The sequence below is a fragment of the Sturnira hondurensis genome, unplaced genomic scaffold, assembly GCF_014824575.4.
Source record: "Sturnira hondurensis isolate 20B ecotype Veracruz unplaced genomic scaffold, ASM1482457v3 Scaffold0004136, whole genome shotgun sequence".
Taxonomy (NCBI): domain Eukaryota; kingdom Metazoa; phylum Chordata; class Mammalia; order Chiroptera; family Phyllostomidae; genus Sturnira; species Sturnira hondurensis.
In genome coordinates, this window is record NW_028076767.1 from 16331733 (window position 1) to 16350024 (window position 18292).

Consider the following 18292-nt stretch of genomic DNA (forward strand, 5'->3'; position numbering starts at 1 on the left):
GCATATTACATGCTGCATTACCAATTCACCAAGCTGATTCTGCTTCCTCGCCAGAATACGGCTCTCACCTGATACAACAGTGTGTAAATTTATATATCCCTGTTTCTTTCTTCTTTCAGTTCTACTTACTAAATGTTGAGGACACTATTGGCTGCACTGACTTTTTCCTATATTTCTTCTGCTTTCTTTCATTCATAAACATTTTCCCCATGGCCAGACCTTTTCTCCAAGTCTTCCGATAAATCCATCTGCGGTTATGACTACATACTACACATGTAGTCAAAACCACATATGAATTTAGTTGGAATTTGTCATGCCAACAAAGAAAATTGGCACAGTGTGTGTGTGCCATTGTATGGTTAAAAGCTGTCATATTCCACAATATACCCCCTGACCTCTATGTTGAAAAATGTACTAAAATGTAAGTTAGAGGAAAACAGGAATGTTTATCTGGTGTCTTTACTGTTAATACATGTTAATACAAACCATTACATGTAATAGGTTGTCAATACTTGGTAAATGGATAATTCAAAAAATTCTTTGCTTGTATTATAGTAAAGTGGGAAGCACCAAGACTTTATAAAGACTGTATATTAAAAATTTAAAGTTATTAGTTAAGTTTGCAAATCATTACACAAAAATTTTTAGTCCTACTTAGACCAATATACTTTATAAAGATAGAATTGTATGACACATTGTAAAGCCATATATTTATGGCTGAAAGATGAGAGCGTACCAAAGGCCCACCAATTGAATTTTTATTGTGCATATGTGGGTATTTGGTTAATTAGCCAGTAATGCTTGGGTGAATAATGAACTAAATACATACATAACTCATAGTTGTTTATATACTTACCTCATACCACTGGCCTTTCTTGATTTTATTTCAGCAAATTAATAATACTAAATAATAAAAATCAGTATCTAACAATATGGTGATAAACAAGATTGTCACATAATTTTGTTCTACCTCAAGTATATGCAATCTGTAATATTTTGTCCAAAATATAAATTACAGAAAATATTAATATTTAATAAGCTCATGTTTTCAAAAAGTCTTCTCCTAAAGCACTCATAATTATTTCTTAAAACATAAATGAAAAGTACACATTTTAATGAATATCACATTTTAAAATAAAAATTCACATGACTGAAATTTTAATATCATTTTGTAAAATCTGTCTTATTAAATGTTTTAAGAAAAATAGAACTGTCTAGTATTTCTGCTGTTCAACGTTCATCTAGTTGTATATGCAAATAATTATTGTTACACTTTGCATGTTATATACAGACCTACATATAACAAATTTCAGTTACACAAATTGTTTAATGTACCAAGACATTCCTGACACTCCATGTCCAACTGATGCAAGTACCTTATTAATTTGCGTTTTCCTCCACAAAGAGGAATTGAAATTAAATGAGAAGCCAGACAATGAATAATCACCAGTATTGGGAAAATAATAATTAATATCTAAAACCTATTTTATTACTTCTACCCGAGAGAAAGGATTGACAAGGTAATTATTTAAATTTTGTACCTTAGCTGAGCACTTCTGCCACTCAAATTCTCTCTGTGCACAGAGGCAGAAAAATGGGGTAGCTTGCGATGGAGAAGTCAGCAGACAACACCTTGATCAGGTGAGCAAAAGTAATACCCCTCATCAGTAATGAGGCAAACCAAAATCATGAGCCCCTTGAAGGAATGAAAGGAGAACAAAACTGCCTGACACTAGACCACTATAATTCCCTTATAATTAACCTAAATTAAATTATAAGGGAATATCAGGCACACCTAAACTAAGGACTTTCGAAACTTGCCTGTAATCTTCAAAAATGTCAATAAAAAGAAGCCATGTTAAAAAAAAAGAAGTTATATCTCTGAGTGGTAATATGGAGTAAACTGTAAAATATATCTTTTAAATTTTTATAAAGATGGAAAACAGTAGCTCAATTAAAAAACTAAACATATATATAATGTCTAGAATGACAAAAAAATTGTTAAAGGTGGCCACCTCTGGGAGTGGAATCGGGTGGGGAGGAAAAGATATTTCTCTCCCTTTGTCTCACTTTTCTGTGCTGTATGATTTATTTTGAAACTTGAGGAATATTTAATTTAAACTTTTAAAATATAGAATAATTTTGAATTCCTCTGAATATTATAAACTTTGTTTTTAGACTTATAGAATTAAAAATATATTAGGCAAAAAAGTTTTTGTTTTTAATGTAGGTAATAACAGGTTGACAGTCGGCCACGACACCGGAAATTTCACTCTGTCTTCTCGATAACCTGCCAGAGGTGTTGGCACAAGGCACTTGGATTCTCTGGGACTTTACTGTTCATTTTTTCAGATGGGATTTTGTGTAACCCTACCATCGAATACTCCTAAAACATAAATAAAGACCTATATAACATGTTGTCAAGAGAGGGCAGTAGTTAGTCAGAAATAGTTTCATGTTCTCTGAGCAAGAAAAAGAATCATTTTTAATAGAATTTGAAGGAAGATAGTACTGCTGTTTCCTTGTTATTCCTGACAATTTTGACTACATTTCAATTTTATTCCACTCAAACAAACACTGCAGCCAACTGTATACTTTTTACTTCAGTCCTTTGTGCTAGAAAGATAAAACATGACAAAAGAAGGAAGGATAGGAAGTGAATTTTGTGATAATAGGCCTCGTCAATGGGAATCAGAATGCAATTTCCACTCTACCTTCTAATTGCTGGAAAGATTACAGATGCTAGATTAGCACAGATTTGAGTTTTACACCATACGCCGGTATTCACTATCTGTGAGTGCTAACTTCTGCCCTACTGAATTAAGCTTCCCAATGTTCAGATTTGTTCTAATTTAAAATAGTGACAATAGCCACTTTAGATTATTGTTTAAGGATTAAAATAATTATTTATAAAAGATATAACAGAATAGTATGGGGGAACTAAAGATATGAATACTTTTCCTGCCACCTTTCAAGTTCATCTAGATTCACAAGAGAATGAATATAGAGTTTTTAATACATGTGCATGGAGAATTTGCATAGGCATGAAAATTCTAAAGGCAGTGAGACAACATGAAATATATGAGATTTTTGGACAAAGGATAAAAGGGGAATAGGGTATTAGATTTCAGAAGTGAAAAGGGGTGATTCACAGATATTGAGGAAGAGCAGAAGAGACATGGGAGGAGATTCTTACTACGTAGCTCAGAAACAATGGGACACGAAGGTATCTAGCCAATGGTCTCTGACTCTTCTTGCTGGCAGGAAGGCTTTTAGGTGATTAAGCAGAGGCCTCTTTCCTAAAGCAAGTTTCTCTGTTTAAATCTCCAGGGCAGGAAAGGGGTGATGGTCAAAGGCTCCTTCAGTCTTGCTTTTTAATCAATAAGAGAAACTGAGATGAGACAATTAAACAAGACCAAGCAATTAATAGCCTGCTAATAAATCGCAAGATCTTATCTTTCTTAATCAAGGACACTGAGGAGCAGATGGTTTATACCTCTCTTCTCCAACCCGAGAGTGTGTAGGTTAAATCATCCCAGTCAAGGGGAAAAAATAACAAAGACCCAGTGGGTGCAATCAGTGTCAGCCGAACCCCAGAACAGATGAAGTCGGGGGAATAAATAACAAAAACCTGTTTAGAGCCCGACAAGCACGAGATAAAAGTAAAACAGTGAAGTTGATCAGAGAATAATCCCAAACTCCCTTATATGCTCATTTTGATGTTTCAACAATAAAAGACGCACCTGGAAAGCTATTGAATATTCTTTTCAGACCTTCCCCTGAGATCTCCCCTAAACCTTTAGAAGACAGAAAAGAGCCCTCAAGAAGAAGGACCAAGCAAGTGTATGCTCTCCTTGAAGCATGCCTGTGCTGCTCTTGTACTTTTACTCTCTTTCTCCTAAATTCTAAGGGTCCCCACGGGACTTGCAATTAGGGGAGCTGCAGGCAGCAGCAGCTCGTCCCTGGCTAACTCCCTAAACCTGTCTCTAAGGACTCTCCTTTTGCCTCTGTAACTATAATGCATTTTCTGCATCTAGGCAGCTCACTGCTGTGATCTTGCCTCTTCTTTCTTAACAGACATACTCTCAGAATCACATAGACTGGTGTCATGAAATATTTCCCACATGGAGTCAAGAACCTATACATTCCAGACATGTCAGCACAGACCTGCCTTGGTCCAGTCCCTGTCTGTGACAGCTTCCGAGTGGCAAAACTTGGTTCCCTTCAGTCTCATATTTAAAGCTTTAAATAAAATTTACATTCCAGAAGCTCACTTGGTAGTTTGCTCCATATTTCATGGGTGCAATTATTTAGTTCTGAGAATAAGTCAGTTGAGGTAAATTGCTGAGCCTCATTTGAAGAGGCTGTGATGCAAATGGGCTCCTGAAGAGAGGCCAAAATTATAAAAGCAGACAATCATGTGTGTAATAAGAGATATGTCTATTTTTTTAAAAAAGGTTAATGGTCAGAGCAAATTAAATCATTTTTGAAATCTGTAAAGCTCTCAGTTGAGAAGAATTTTAGATGCAAGTCTCCGGGCAATTTTGCTGGAAGGAAGGCAGGTGCTGACAATCTGACAGGCACGTCTGGTCTGCAGTTTAAATGTCTCTATGATGTCATCAGGTTTTCAAGTGAATTCTCTGTTTTCAAGTAAATTCTTTGTCTTCTTAAAACATTCAAGACAGTCAGATTTTACAAAATGATATTAAAATTTCAGTCATGTGAATTCTTATTTTAAATTTTGATATTCATTAAAATGTGTACTTTTCATTTATGTTTTAAGAAATAATTATGAGTGCTTTAGGAGAAGGCTTTTTGAAACCATAAGCTTTTGAAATATTAACATTTACCGTAATTTATATTTTGGACAAAATACTATAAATTGCATACACTTGAGGGAGAAAAAATGTGACAATCTTGTTTATCACCATATTGTTAGATACTGATTTTTATTATTTAGTATTATTAATTTGCTGAAATGAAATCAAGAAAGACCAATGGTATGAGGTAAGTATATAAATAATTATGAGTTATGTATATATTTAGTTCATTACTCCCCCAAGCATTACTGGTTAATTAACCAAACACCCACATATGCATATGAGTCACTGACTTGTTCAAATAGGAACAGCTGTGGTGATTTCTCTGCGGTTGATGTATCTCAAAAAACAAGAGTTTCAGTTCTTTGTAATTCCCAAAGGATGGGAGATAAAAGTTACATTCGGCCAAAAGACAAGGAAACTAGAAAAATTTAGCACCTGGTCCAGTTTATAGGTGAAAAATAAAACTTTACAGAGAATTAACAACTAAAATCTAACATCTACATTGTGCATGATAGTTTCTGTTGAAACACCATTTTTCTCCCATTTTCACCCTCATTATTATCAAAGATAGCCAAATTAAGACTGATTATTGGCTGATCATTTGTAAGTCTAGTTTATTTAAATGTGGCCATATTATTTGCATAAACACAAGGATAACAACAATTGGTCACAGGGCTCTGTTCAAAGGGCCGGGTAGCTCAGTTGGTTATAGCACATGCCACCACACCAAGGGTACAAGTTTGGTCCTTGGTTGGGGCAAATAAAAGCAACCAATGATACATAAATACATGGAACAAACTGGTCTCTCTCTTTCTCTCTCTCATAATTTTTCAAATCAATCAATAAATTAAATTAAGTTAAAATTTGCTTTGCCGAATTTCCGTAAAGAATCTCCAGATTGAACTTGAATTAGCCTGTCAAAACTAAGAAGCCAAGCCTCATAATTCCCATCAGATTTTGCCTGCAATACCTATAAACCACTCAGGCTGTGAAGGTCCCTCAAAATGTCTTGTGGTTCTTCCTTGACCATCTCCTAAAAAAGAAACCCGTGTTCCTTACCTGACAAGATTGCTGTGAATCATGTAAGCAAAGTACCAGGCTGTTTTTCCAAGGGAATTTTATTTGTTCCAAAGTCAATCCCAGTTCCTTAAAGCTTTCTGGTGACATCTGAGTCTATGCATGTCTCTTTCAAATGTGACATTTCAGTCCAAGTCTTCGTAAATGTAACCAGTTTCCAGTTGTGTCTGGTTATAAACAGAACGAATTCTTACTGAATTTATACAAACAACCATATTGCAGGTTTCTCTGTCTGAGTCTCTTTGGCAGGAGAGGGGGCAGGATTGAAGGTTCTCTATGAGTTTTGTTTCTTAAAAAATAGCTTAAAATTAATATCCCAAGAGGGCTGCTTCAGGGTGCCAAAATTTTGGTTCCTTTCAGTAAGTATTAAAATAAGTGCATAATGATGTTTATTGTCATCATTACTGTCATCATTATCCTATAGATTTACTTGTTATTTCATTTTATCCTTTATCCATACACATATGTATATGCACATATATATAATATGTATATGCTTTTTAAGTAAAAACTAATGATTTGTTTCTTTGAATGGGATTTTAGTAATATTATGTATATTTTAATTAATTAAAATAAATAGCAGTTAAGACTAGAAAAAAAACCCTAAAAATCTTGGATACTAAAATGCTGGCAACTTTAGGCTAGAAAAAAAACCCTAAAAATCTTGGATACTAAAATGTTGGGAACTCTTGCAAGTCAATAAAAAAATACACACACAGAAATATAAATTGCACAAAGAACAGGACTAGTGATTCACAAAAGAAAAAATAAATGTTTAATAAAAAAAGAACATTTGACCCTACTGTTTCTCAATGTACAGCAAATTAACATTTTACCTTGTGAAACCAATAGAAAAAAACTTAAAATGAGTAATCAAAGGAAAACTATGATAAACTGTGAAGTTCAAATGGTTAGAAATTAATGTAAAAATATAACTTTTAACAATGACATTCTACTCTAAAAACATTTCATAATCAAGATATGAAATGAATAAAAATTCATCTTCACATTTGAGACACTGAACAATCAATGGAAACCTCCATAAAATAAACACATGTTTATGTAAATCAGAGGAAAGGAACAGGACTTCCACATGAAGTTCCTGAATAACCTTTTTTTCCCTAAACAACTGAAGGAAACCAACATTTTCTCATCCTGAAGCTGCTTGGGGGAAAATTGTTTTTAAGCTCTTTATTAAGAAACAAGTCTGGAAAGGAGTCTTTGACCTCATTCCCACTCCTGCCCAGCATCCTGGTTGGGAAGGAGGAACGTGTGTAGGAAGAGAGCCTTGGCTTGATGACCTTAAGAATTTTTCTGCTAGTACTAGTCAGGAAGACTCCAAGCCTGTAGGCTAGATTACCTTTGTGTCCCTTTGTTGCTGGGTTGCCTAACAAGAATCTTAAGGGTATGTGTGTTTTGTTCTTCCTCATACCTTTGCATCACCCATTCTCACTTCTGAAATCTAATACCCTGACCTCCTACCCCTTTCTTCTTTGTCCAAAAATGTTTTGCCTCATTTTCTTTAGACTTCCCACACCTATGCACTTACATTAAAACTTTTATTTTCTCCTGTTAACAATCTGTCTCTGTTCATTTGATTATTAGCCCAGCTAGAAGAACTTACAAGGGGGGAGGAAAAGTATTCAAGTTTTATTTTAGTTCTGATAAGCCATCCCAGGAGAATTACGGGCTGGGACAGCTCTGCTCCCTGCACTGCCCTGCTGCAGCTGAGAGGCACGGGTATCTCACTGCAGCCAGCAGAGAGTGGGAGCCTTTTACCCTGGCAGCCCTCTGTGCACTGATCCGTGGTGTTGACGAAAGTTGGAAATATTGAGAGTAATTTTCTCTCTTGTAAATTTACATTAGCATTAAACAGTATTTGTGAAATTAGGTCATTGGGTCTTGCAACTGGGGTTTTCTTTATCAATCCTTCTCTCCCAGAGATGGTTACTTTTCTTCTATGGCTATGTGTCTTTGATGTCATTTGTCATCGGAAGAAAATGCCATAGGCCATTCATAGCCTCCCTGTTAAGCCTGTGGTTTGTGTCGGCCTCGTGGGGAGTTAAGTGGTTCTCTCCAGGTGGGTGTCTGTTCAGAAAAACTCTGCTGGAGGTGTTTATATGGAAACCGAATGACATTTTTTTTTTATTTTGGCTTTTTCTATGCCCTAGAGCTTGGCTTTGTGACCAGCAGAAATATTTTCTCTGATCTCTACCATCTGGAAGGTGCACTTACCCTTACCAGGGTGCACCTGAAGGATAGTGGCCTAGAGTGGGGTTCCAGATGTCTCCTAGTCAGGTTACACCAGATCTCAGGGGAGTTTGTCATAAGGGGCCCCAGCCCATAAGGGCTCTTTGTCATCTAAGCCTTCATTACTTGTTCATGCTAGAAATTGTGATTTCAGTAGCATGTGTCCAGTGCCACAAATGAGCAGGTTTGTGGCTGGAAGGGTCTCACACACTGGCGGAGACACCAAGTGCACTCCGCCATCCTCACCACCTGTGCAATGAGGCCTGCACTATAGAATCTCCAAAGGATCCTGTAGCAGAGATCCACCATAGATCCATAGAACCTTTGGATCTATGAGGGCTTTGCATCTGTTTTTGGCAGCCTTTTCTGCTTCCTTGGTTAAGCTATAAAAGGCCTATTGATTTGCATCACTATTAAAATCTCATTATTACTGGCCAGACAATATATATTTTCAATTGGGAGAAATACTTCTAAAGAAGAAATTATTGTCGAGCTCTCATAGTACACAACTGTTTTATTGACACTTAACATTTAAGAGAAATAGATACAGAGAAGTGTAACTAGTCTTAAAACTTTAAAATGTGCCATTTAGTTTCCACTAGTCCCACAGATGCTACTGTAAACATTAAATAGATTGACAGCTGTAAGCTGGGAGGGGAGGAGTGGGGACTGTTTGAAAGAAGGTGAAAGGATCAAAGAACATGCATGAGGGACCTGTGGAAATGGACAACGGTGTGGGCACTGACTGTGGAAACGGGGGCTGTCTGGGTGGAGGGGGCAAAGAGGGAAAATCGGGATAATTGTAATAGCATAAATAATAAAAATAAAAACAAAACATTAAATAAAAAAGAAGCAGATTAATTAACAAGAGAAAATTTAAAAGGCAGAAGGTAAAATGAAAGGTTTCCGAACATGGTAGAAATATTTTACAGGTAACTGAGGTATAACTTTATGAAATTTGGTATGTTTGAACGTGTTTTAAAAGATTTGATAAGTGATCCAGAATTCAACAAAATTGGAAGCTGATTTTTTTTAAAGTCTAATGGGATCTTTTTTTTTTGAAAAGGGGCACTTTTGCCTCCTGTGCCTTAGCCCCTTTCCCCTTTGTAGGCTCCTCAAAGTTGCCCAAAACAATTGAAAAGTCTTGTGTTTTCCCTACAATTATTAGTAATTCTGTTCATGATCTATGTTTGTGATATATCTATGTTTGGGATATATGTTTATGCATAGAATGATATAGGGTATTAGTAAGTTGTAATATCTGTTTGACTTAAGCATTTTAAGCAGTCATATAAATTAAGAAATATAGCAGAACTTGACTAATTTTTAGGATCATATTACTAGGAAAAATTTGATACTAAGCTACTTTAGGTTTGGTTTGCTAAATAGATATGTCTTTTAGAGTTATTAATGTTGAATATAGTGTTTTTATTTTACTTAGGTTTATAAAATAAACTCATATTACCTGTTGCAAAATTTGTCAAGAGTTTGAGTTTGAAACCTCAAAGTTGTTAAAAACTAGTAAAGAGAGATAGTGTTCGCTCTGCTAATGACAGATGGACAACATCTTTATGTTCTATTAAAGTATTTATGCAAATAATCAGGCTAAATTTATTGAAACTAGATTTATGCAATAAATTAGTCTTAATCTGGTTATCTTTGATAAAAGTAAAAGTGATTTTAGAAAGCAAAATTGTGTTTTAATAGAAAATGTAATATGCAGTAATGAAAGTTAGATTCTAGTTTAGTTTTTAAAGTTTTATTTTTCAAGTATATACTGGACTGGATCCTGAATTTTTTTAGTTTTCTTAAATAGTTGGCCACATCCTCTGAACTGTTTCATTTTTCTCCCATACTTTGCCTTGGAATAACTGGGAATTAAAACTTTTTTTCTGAGCAATTACAAGTTGCAGCTAAATGACTTGATAGAAACTTCTGTGAAATTGTCACAACAGATGGTACTTAAATCACATCAGAGACTGATGCTCTGTAAATACTGCAGAGTTTACCTGAACACCTGGTGACATCATCAGTGACGTCCAAATTTCAGATCAAGAGAATCTGTCAGAATGTCACTGCCTGCCTCCACTATATTTGAAAATAATACAAGATAGACATCTTGGAACCTTTTGACTGCCTGCCTTCAGATCTCAGAAATGAAATTATAGTCCTTAAGTGGGACTCTACAACTTACCGAACTGACTTATTTTCCAAGGCAGGACTGAAGGGAACAAATATTTTGCTTCCCCGAAGCTCCTCTTTTGGGGTATTGACTTTAAGCTCTTTATTAAGAAACAAAACTTGTAAAGAGCCTTTGATTAGTACCCTTTGCCTGCCCTGGAGAATGCTGAGCAAGAACTGTCCTGCCACTTTCCTTCTGCTTTTCCTCAACTACCTGTAAATCTCCATTCTCACTTCTGAAACCTAATTCCTCATTCTTTTTTTTCTCCTTTATCCAAAAGTGTCTTATACACCCAATGTTGCTTCATTGTCTTTGGAATTGTCATGCTTATGTGAATTCTCCTTGCCCATGTATTAAAGTGGCAATTTTTTCCTGCCTCTGTTATTCTGTCTCTGTTATTTTGGATATTGGTCTACTAGAATTTAGAAGGTGGGAGTAAAAATATTGATATTTTTAGCTCCTGCATAGCCTCAAAAGGAGGTATTTTAAGGTATGAGACTTTCTTTCTTTCTTTCTTTCTTTCTTTCTTTCTTTCTTTCTTTCTTTCTTTCTTTCTTTCTTTCTTTTCTGTCTCTCTCTTCCTTTCTTTTGCTATACTTTTCAATCACTAAGAATTGTGATCATTAGTAGCGTTAAGTTCATGGCATCAAAATGAAAGCTCTAAGAAGACAGGAGTTCCATCTCTTGTTCTTGGCTATTCCAAGTCTTGTTCTTGGCTATTTCCTTAGATACCAGGCCAGTGTTTGCCACGTGGTTGGTGCTCAATAAATATCTCCATGTGGCAAATTGATATGGTATTTTATTTTACACTTTGAAATTTTTCATAAGAAGTTTGTGAATGAACATATTTTTGTTTTAATAAAGATATATAAATTATGCAAACAAACTTTCTAAATTTCTAAACGAAAGTTTATCTGTTAGCAATATTTTTATGATTCTTACCAAAAATCTGGTCAAGTCTGCTGCCATCCATTCTTGCTTTTGTAGTTGAGTCTTGTATCGTAAAACAAAGGGAAATAGGTAATCATAAAACTTCTGTAGTGAGTGAACCATTTTTCTCCAGAATTTTAAATGACATTGAACAATAGTTTTCCCGGTTTCTCACAAAAAAAGGTGTAGTGAAAACATAGGCATATATTTAATAAAGAAATATGAAAATAAAATAAATATTTTAAATAAAGCACTATTATCCAGATTGCTTGGAATATATTCAAGGAAAGAGTGAAGATGCTGGCTGGTCTCTTCTACTGCGAAGTTCTGGGCAGGGTCACATTATCAGGCTCTTCGAGTGCAGGCTCTGTCAAGGGATTAGCTCCCTACCGAAGTCCACAACAGGAGGAGTGGGGATATAAGGATTGTCCTCTCTGAGGCGAACTCCCTGAACATTCTTAATAAGAAAGACAACTTATGGTGTAAGTAGTTAGCCTCAAACATGATATGTAAATTAGACGGTGGTGGAGTTGGGATTAAAAATAGGCATATGTATGTACAATGTTCCAGGAAGGTTCAGAATGAAATACTGTAGTGTGAGAAGGGACTTTTCATGCAATTTGCCAGTGTCTGTCCTGGTGGTAGAGGTAAGCTTGAGGGTGAAAATAAGTTTTGTCAGTGAGCCTATCAGATTATTTATTATAATGATATTAAAGTCACTGAGTTCCATTGTGGTTAAGGGAAGGTTACTCTATCTTGGGGGCATTAGAGGACTGGTTCTTATATAAACTTGAAGTAAATAAAGACCAAAGTTTCCTGGTTTACACTATACTATAATAACACAGATGGGTATGATTCATTATACATATACTAATATAGTACTAGTAATAATAAACTAATTAAAACAGTGTTACAAAATAATTAAAATGAAAGGACCAGACAATTAAGAGCCTAAAATTTTTAAGTACAGAGAGTAAATAGAAGCACAGTAAATATAGCCTGGATGACTAAGGAATAACAAAATTTTTTAAAGTATAAACTTCAAATCTCAATATTCCAATGCAGAAGCAATGTTTCAATGCAGAAGCAGGTTCCTGAATGATGTAGAAACACTAACATCAAGATTATTCCTTTCAGACAGAAAACTGTACTTGAAAAATAATTAAATAAAAAAATTGGGAAAAAAAAAAGATTATTCCTTTCCGCCCTGGCTGGTGTAGCTCAGTGGATTGAGCACGGGCCTTCAAACCAGACGATCGCGGTTCGATTCCCAGTCAGGGCACATGCTTGGGTTGCAGGCCAGTTTCTGGCAGGGGCCAGTTCCCTGCAGGGGATGCACGAGAAGCAACCATACATTAATGTTTCCTTCCTCTCTCCTTCCCTTCCCCTCTAAAGATAAATAAATAAAATATTTTTAAAAAAAGATTATTCCTTTCCATTGCCTTCTGAGATGCCACCTGCTCTGAGAGGCCATGTAGGCAGTCAAGCTGAAGAAGGAGATCACCTGCTGTAACCCACGTGAGCTCTGAGTGGGTTAATGTCCCTTGGGGTTAGGGCTGTCCACTTACTCTCAGTCATTTTGCTTCTCCTTTACCTGCCCTTTCCTCTCTTTGTGTCCCGCTCAAGATTTTACATAGTTCTATATTAACCCCCTCCTGTAATCGAAAAGGGATCTACCTCAGTCTTTAAAATAATGTAATGAGGCCACAGTGATACGTGGCCGAACTGTTAAGCTCAAGGATCCTGGAGTTAAATTTCGTAATTGTAAGTTATTTAAATACCCTATGTGCTATCATAGAGCTGGTGCAGAAATCAAAGGAGTTCATTTAGTTAAAATCCTTAAATAACATAAGAGTTTAGTTCCTAATGACTCTATTATTTTGTGTCAAATGAAATACTACTTCTAATAAAACTTGAATTTTAAAAGAATATATGGTGAGCAAGCAAGACAAATACATTCCTCAATGTTGGGTGCATTTTACACATGGCAGAACCTGGGATGACAGATTGAGCAAATGTTAGAGGCTTTTCTCATTGCTCATCAAATTTTATCTCACCGGAGGCTACTTTTTCTACCTGGACTTTTGTCTTGTTAAAGTTCCCAGATAGGATAAGAAAAACAAGCTGGACAAGACGGGCCTGTCTTGATGTTTAGTTCCACCAGAGTCGGGGAGAGAGAAAAAGAAACAAGAGGTTTTGTCTCCTGGACACCTCAAATCCACGTTAGTTCTTTACAGAAGAAGAAAAGCACACAAAAAAGAAAATAAATACGTTTCTTGTGTGTGCTTTCTCTTGGGCAGCAAAATATTGGTTCGAAGATTTATACTAAATGTTGCAAACCTTAGAATGGTGGCAAGTGCTATCATTGTATCCGTTTATCAGGTCACACAGTTCACCCTAAAAGGAGTCGATGTTTCCTGTCTATAAAGGGGAAAGCAGCCTTACCCCCAAATGAAGTTTATTTATTTGTTTTCTTCATGAGAACAAGAAAATGGAGGCAAAAAGAAGCTCCCTCTGAGAGGGCAATTCTGAAGACCTGTCGCCATTCCTGCTTGAGGCAGACAGCTAAGAGAGCGGAGTGTTAAATTTCCAGGTCTCACTAAAAATGCTCACTCTCTTTGTGAGAAAGTCTGTAGAAAAGAAAAATCAGAGTATTTACAAGGAGTGCTTTAATCTCACATAGGTACAATATTAACACTTAATGGTTATTGATTCTATAAAGATGCTAGTGCAGTTAGCCAGAAAAGACATTTTTTTGCCTTCATGCCCATTGGCTTTGAAAACTATATTATAGAAGAGAACAGTTTTGTTTGCTAAAAATAAAAGACTGCCTGCTTTACTCATGATCTGATAAACATGATAAAATACAATAATGTTTTAAGAACTTACTTTTAAAAAAACATCACCTTGATGTGAAACTGTTATTTTACTTCCTTTTAGGCAGGTTTTAGTGTTTAAAAAATTAAAGACTTTGGACAGAATAAACAGTAAAAATAGTTTTTGTCTATTTTTGTCAATAATCTTTGCTGCTGTTATATATTCTAATTTACTTTTAATTTAAATATTTGGAATCAAGAAGCAGCACAAGAAATAAAATACCAAAATCCAAATAATGATAACCTATAACTAATCAATGTTAACATTTCCACATTTCTATGTATTTTTATAAAAGTATTTATATTATGCTATATAGTATTTTAAATAAATATGTAGTATTTATGTAGTCTTCTTATATAAAATATTACAAATACAGTTACAGGTTGCACCATTTTTTATAGCCTTTCAAAGTTGTATTCTGTTTCTCTCCTTTCTACATCAACAAACTAACATAACTGTGTGTCCTTTTACTACATATGTATCTTTACTTAATATATAGTATTATTTCTGTGTATTGCCAAACTTAGGTAAATGACATTATTCTTGATTTTGTGGTTTTTACTTATTGATTTATTTTTTAGTTCTGGCTATATTCATACATATTCAAGAATACACTTTTTCAAATTGTATTCTACCAGATGATTATACCACAATGTATTTTTATATTCCATATTGGTTGATTTTCAAATTGTTTTCAATTTTACATTCTTACACCAATATTTCACTCAATATCATTGCATTTACCTACCAGTGCACAAGTACAGAGTGTACTTTTCTTTTCTTAAAGAAAAACAGAGGTAGAATATCTGGGTTTTAGATGAGCATCGCTCTCCCTGCCTCGTTATCTCCAGGAAACGGCACACTCTTTATCAGAAAACAGCCTATCCTGTATTTCAAAACTGTAATTGGTAGGAAAGTTATCCTGATTTTAAGCTAAAAACCTATGTCCCCAATATTTTCATTCACCTAAGTATTCTCTTGAAAACAAAATAGATTATATTTACTTTCTTTTTCACATAACTGTCTACTAAATACTTTAAGATAGCATATACAACTTCTCTTTCCTAAAACCAAATATCGTGGGTTGCTTCAACAATTTTTGAGATATGTATTTTTAATGTATTTAAATGTGTATGTTCTAAAAAACATGGTTTTAACTCACTACTCCCAACACTTTCTGCTTCGATTTTGCTCTCCTAAAATTTGGTCCAGGTATGAAAGCAAAATAATACAAAGTACAGTGGGAATATTACTTTAATTATGCTAGATAATGCAGAGCAATTATTTTGACCTAAGATTGTACTGTACTCTTTTTTTATAATTTCTTTTTTTTAAGATTTTATTTATTTATCTTTAGAGGGGAAGGGAAGGAGAGGGGAGAAGGAGAGAAATATCAATGTATGGTTGCCTCTTGTGAGTCCCCTGCTGGGAACGGGCCTGCAACCCAGGCATGTGCCCTGACTGGGAATTGAACGCGATCGTGTGGTTCACAGGCCTGCGCTCAATCCACTGAGCTACATCAGCCAGGGTTGTACAGTACTTTTTAAAAGAGAATTGTTACTAGCATGGGACTTACTTCCATGCTAGTAGGTAGATATATAAGAAACCCCTATTATTCATCAATAAAAAGCAAAAGGGTTTATCTCTTTATTCATGCTTTAGAGGCACAGATATACTTTCCAATTCTCACAGGAGTTAGAAAAATAAACTAAATAAGACTTGGAAAAACACATTAATGAAAGTGAATGTTCTAACTAACTTCATGTGCTACCTAATAAAATATCTAATCCTAGAAATCCAGAAAGAAATAGGTAGGAATTCAGTTTGCTTTATTTTTCCTCTTGGATGTTACATGTAAAAATATATATCAATAAGTAGCACTAATTCGTGGTCATGTATCTCAGAACAATGTTTCAGTCAATGATGGACCGCATACAGTATATCACGGTGGTCCCATGCAATTATAATGGACCTGAAAAATTCCTATCACCTGGTGATATTGTAGCCCTCATAACATCATAGTGCAGCACATTGTTCCTGTCTGTGGTGACGCTCGTGTGTTCCACATTGGTGTACGGTAATGCCCTAGGACTGCATGCACTCGCTAGTCACTCACCCGGAGCAACTTCCAGTCTTGCAAGCTCTGCTTATAGTAAGCGATCTATACAATAAACCATTTTAATTTTTTGTACCATATTTTCACTGTAACTTTTCTATGTTTAGGTACACATATATTTACTATTGTGTACAATTACCCACATTTTTCAGCAAAGTAACGTGCTGTGCAGGCTTGTGGCCTGGGAGCAAAAGGGCATACCATGTAGCCTACGTGTGCAGTGGGTCATGTCCTCTAGGTTTGTGTACGTGCACCCTGTGACATGCACACACTGCAGTCACCTAATGGCACATTCCTTAGGACAAATCCCCATAGTTACGTGACACATGGCCGTGTTGTGAAGTGCATTGCCTGAGTGCAGGTGATACAAAGGTTAGCTTCGTCATTGTTTTTAGTAGATATGATCTGTTAGATGAAGGAAAAGATCTTCCTCAAGGTATCTCGAAAATGCCAAAGAGTTCTGTGGAGAATCTCCTGAGGGGGCCAAATCATCCTCAGCTGTGACCAGACCTTCATTCTTTCACCCATTATCACTATTTTTCAATAAGCATTCTCATATAAAATTAGCAAGAACTGCCCTGGCTGGTGCAACTCAGTGGATTGAGCACAGGCCTATGAACCAGAGGACTGCTGGTCTGATTCCCAGTCAGGGCACAGGCCTGGGTTGCGGGCTGAGAGACAGCCCGTCGATGTTTCTCTCACATGCTGATGTTTCCCTACCTCTCTTTCTTTCTCCCTCCCACATTCTTATAAAAATAAATGAATAAAATATTCTAAAATAAATAAATAAATAAAATTAGCAAGAACTATCTTATTAATAAGAAATATGAACTAAACAAAAATAACATAATGATTCCAGTATTCAAACTTTTATGTCTGTATATATTTTGATTTAAACCACTTTGAGAAGAATTTGTTTTCCTACAGATGGAATCAGCTTGTCTGTGACCAAAAATTTTCTGAAAGCCCTGTATTGATTGCTATACTGCTTAATAAGAACTTACTTTAATTTGCAATATAATTCAAATAAATTATTATTTAATTTGTTTATTCTGCAGCTGACTGTCACTAAATTTCCTGAAAGCATGCTCCCCCCAAATTACTTCATATCCTGCAACAATGTGCATAGGAAGGAAAATAAAGGAAGGTACCAGGGAAACAGTGGACATAGGTCCAAGGGTCCAATTTAGTCCAGTGTCCAGTGTTAGGTAATGTAATAAAATGGATGCAGTCAAGACAACAGATCTTCAAGGGAAGAAGGTATGTGGGTTGGGAGGGTACTATTAGTTTCTGCCTAAGTTGCACTTGATATTAAACCACCCCAAAAATCAACAAGGTTTTCATCAAGAAAGAGTTCATTTTCCATTATCTTTCTGGGTTCCCTGTGTTGGTGCTCCATTTCTTTTTTATTGTGACCCCATTTGAAAGGATAACCCTTATGTGGGACATGAGAGCAAATGGAAAAAAGTTGTAGAACCATACAATTAATAAATTTCTCCAAAAGCTATAAAAGTCCACTTAGCCTGTTGCTTATTTTTAAATCTACTCATTCTATGAACTGAAGCTAGTAATGTAGCAAACCCTGGTGTCAAATTGGAGAGAAATACACTCTCCTCACTAGTACCAATGAGGGAGCCAGAGGCAGCAACGGCAATTATGTCTGAGCAAATAACAAAATCTAACACAGGGAGGAGTAGGAAAATTAGTAAAAGACTGTCTTTCTCCCTGACATGTATCTAATTGTCCTCATGTCTGTATGAGATAAATTACTTTGGGAAATACTTATTTAGAAATTAAGAAAATTGAGGTACTTAGTGGTTAAAAAAAACTATTCAAATATAAATCAGTCAGATGCTCTGACTTCAAGCTCATACTTAATACTGTGTGTAGACACCTCAACTGTTAATAAAGTGAGTAAGATTCCAAATTTGGCTTAAAGCAAGGCAACTGAACTGTAGCTGGCAGTGTTTTGATGTACAACTACATATGGTTTTTTTTTTCATTTATTTTTTCCTTACTCTTTACCCTGAGCAGATA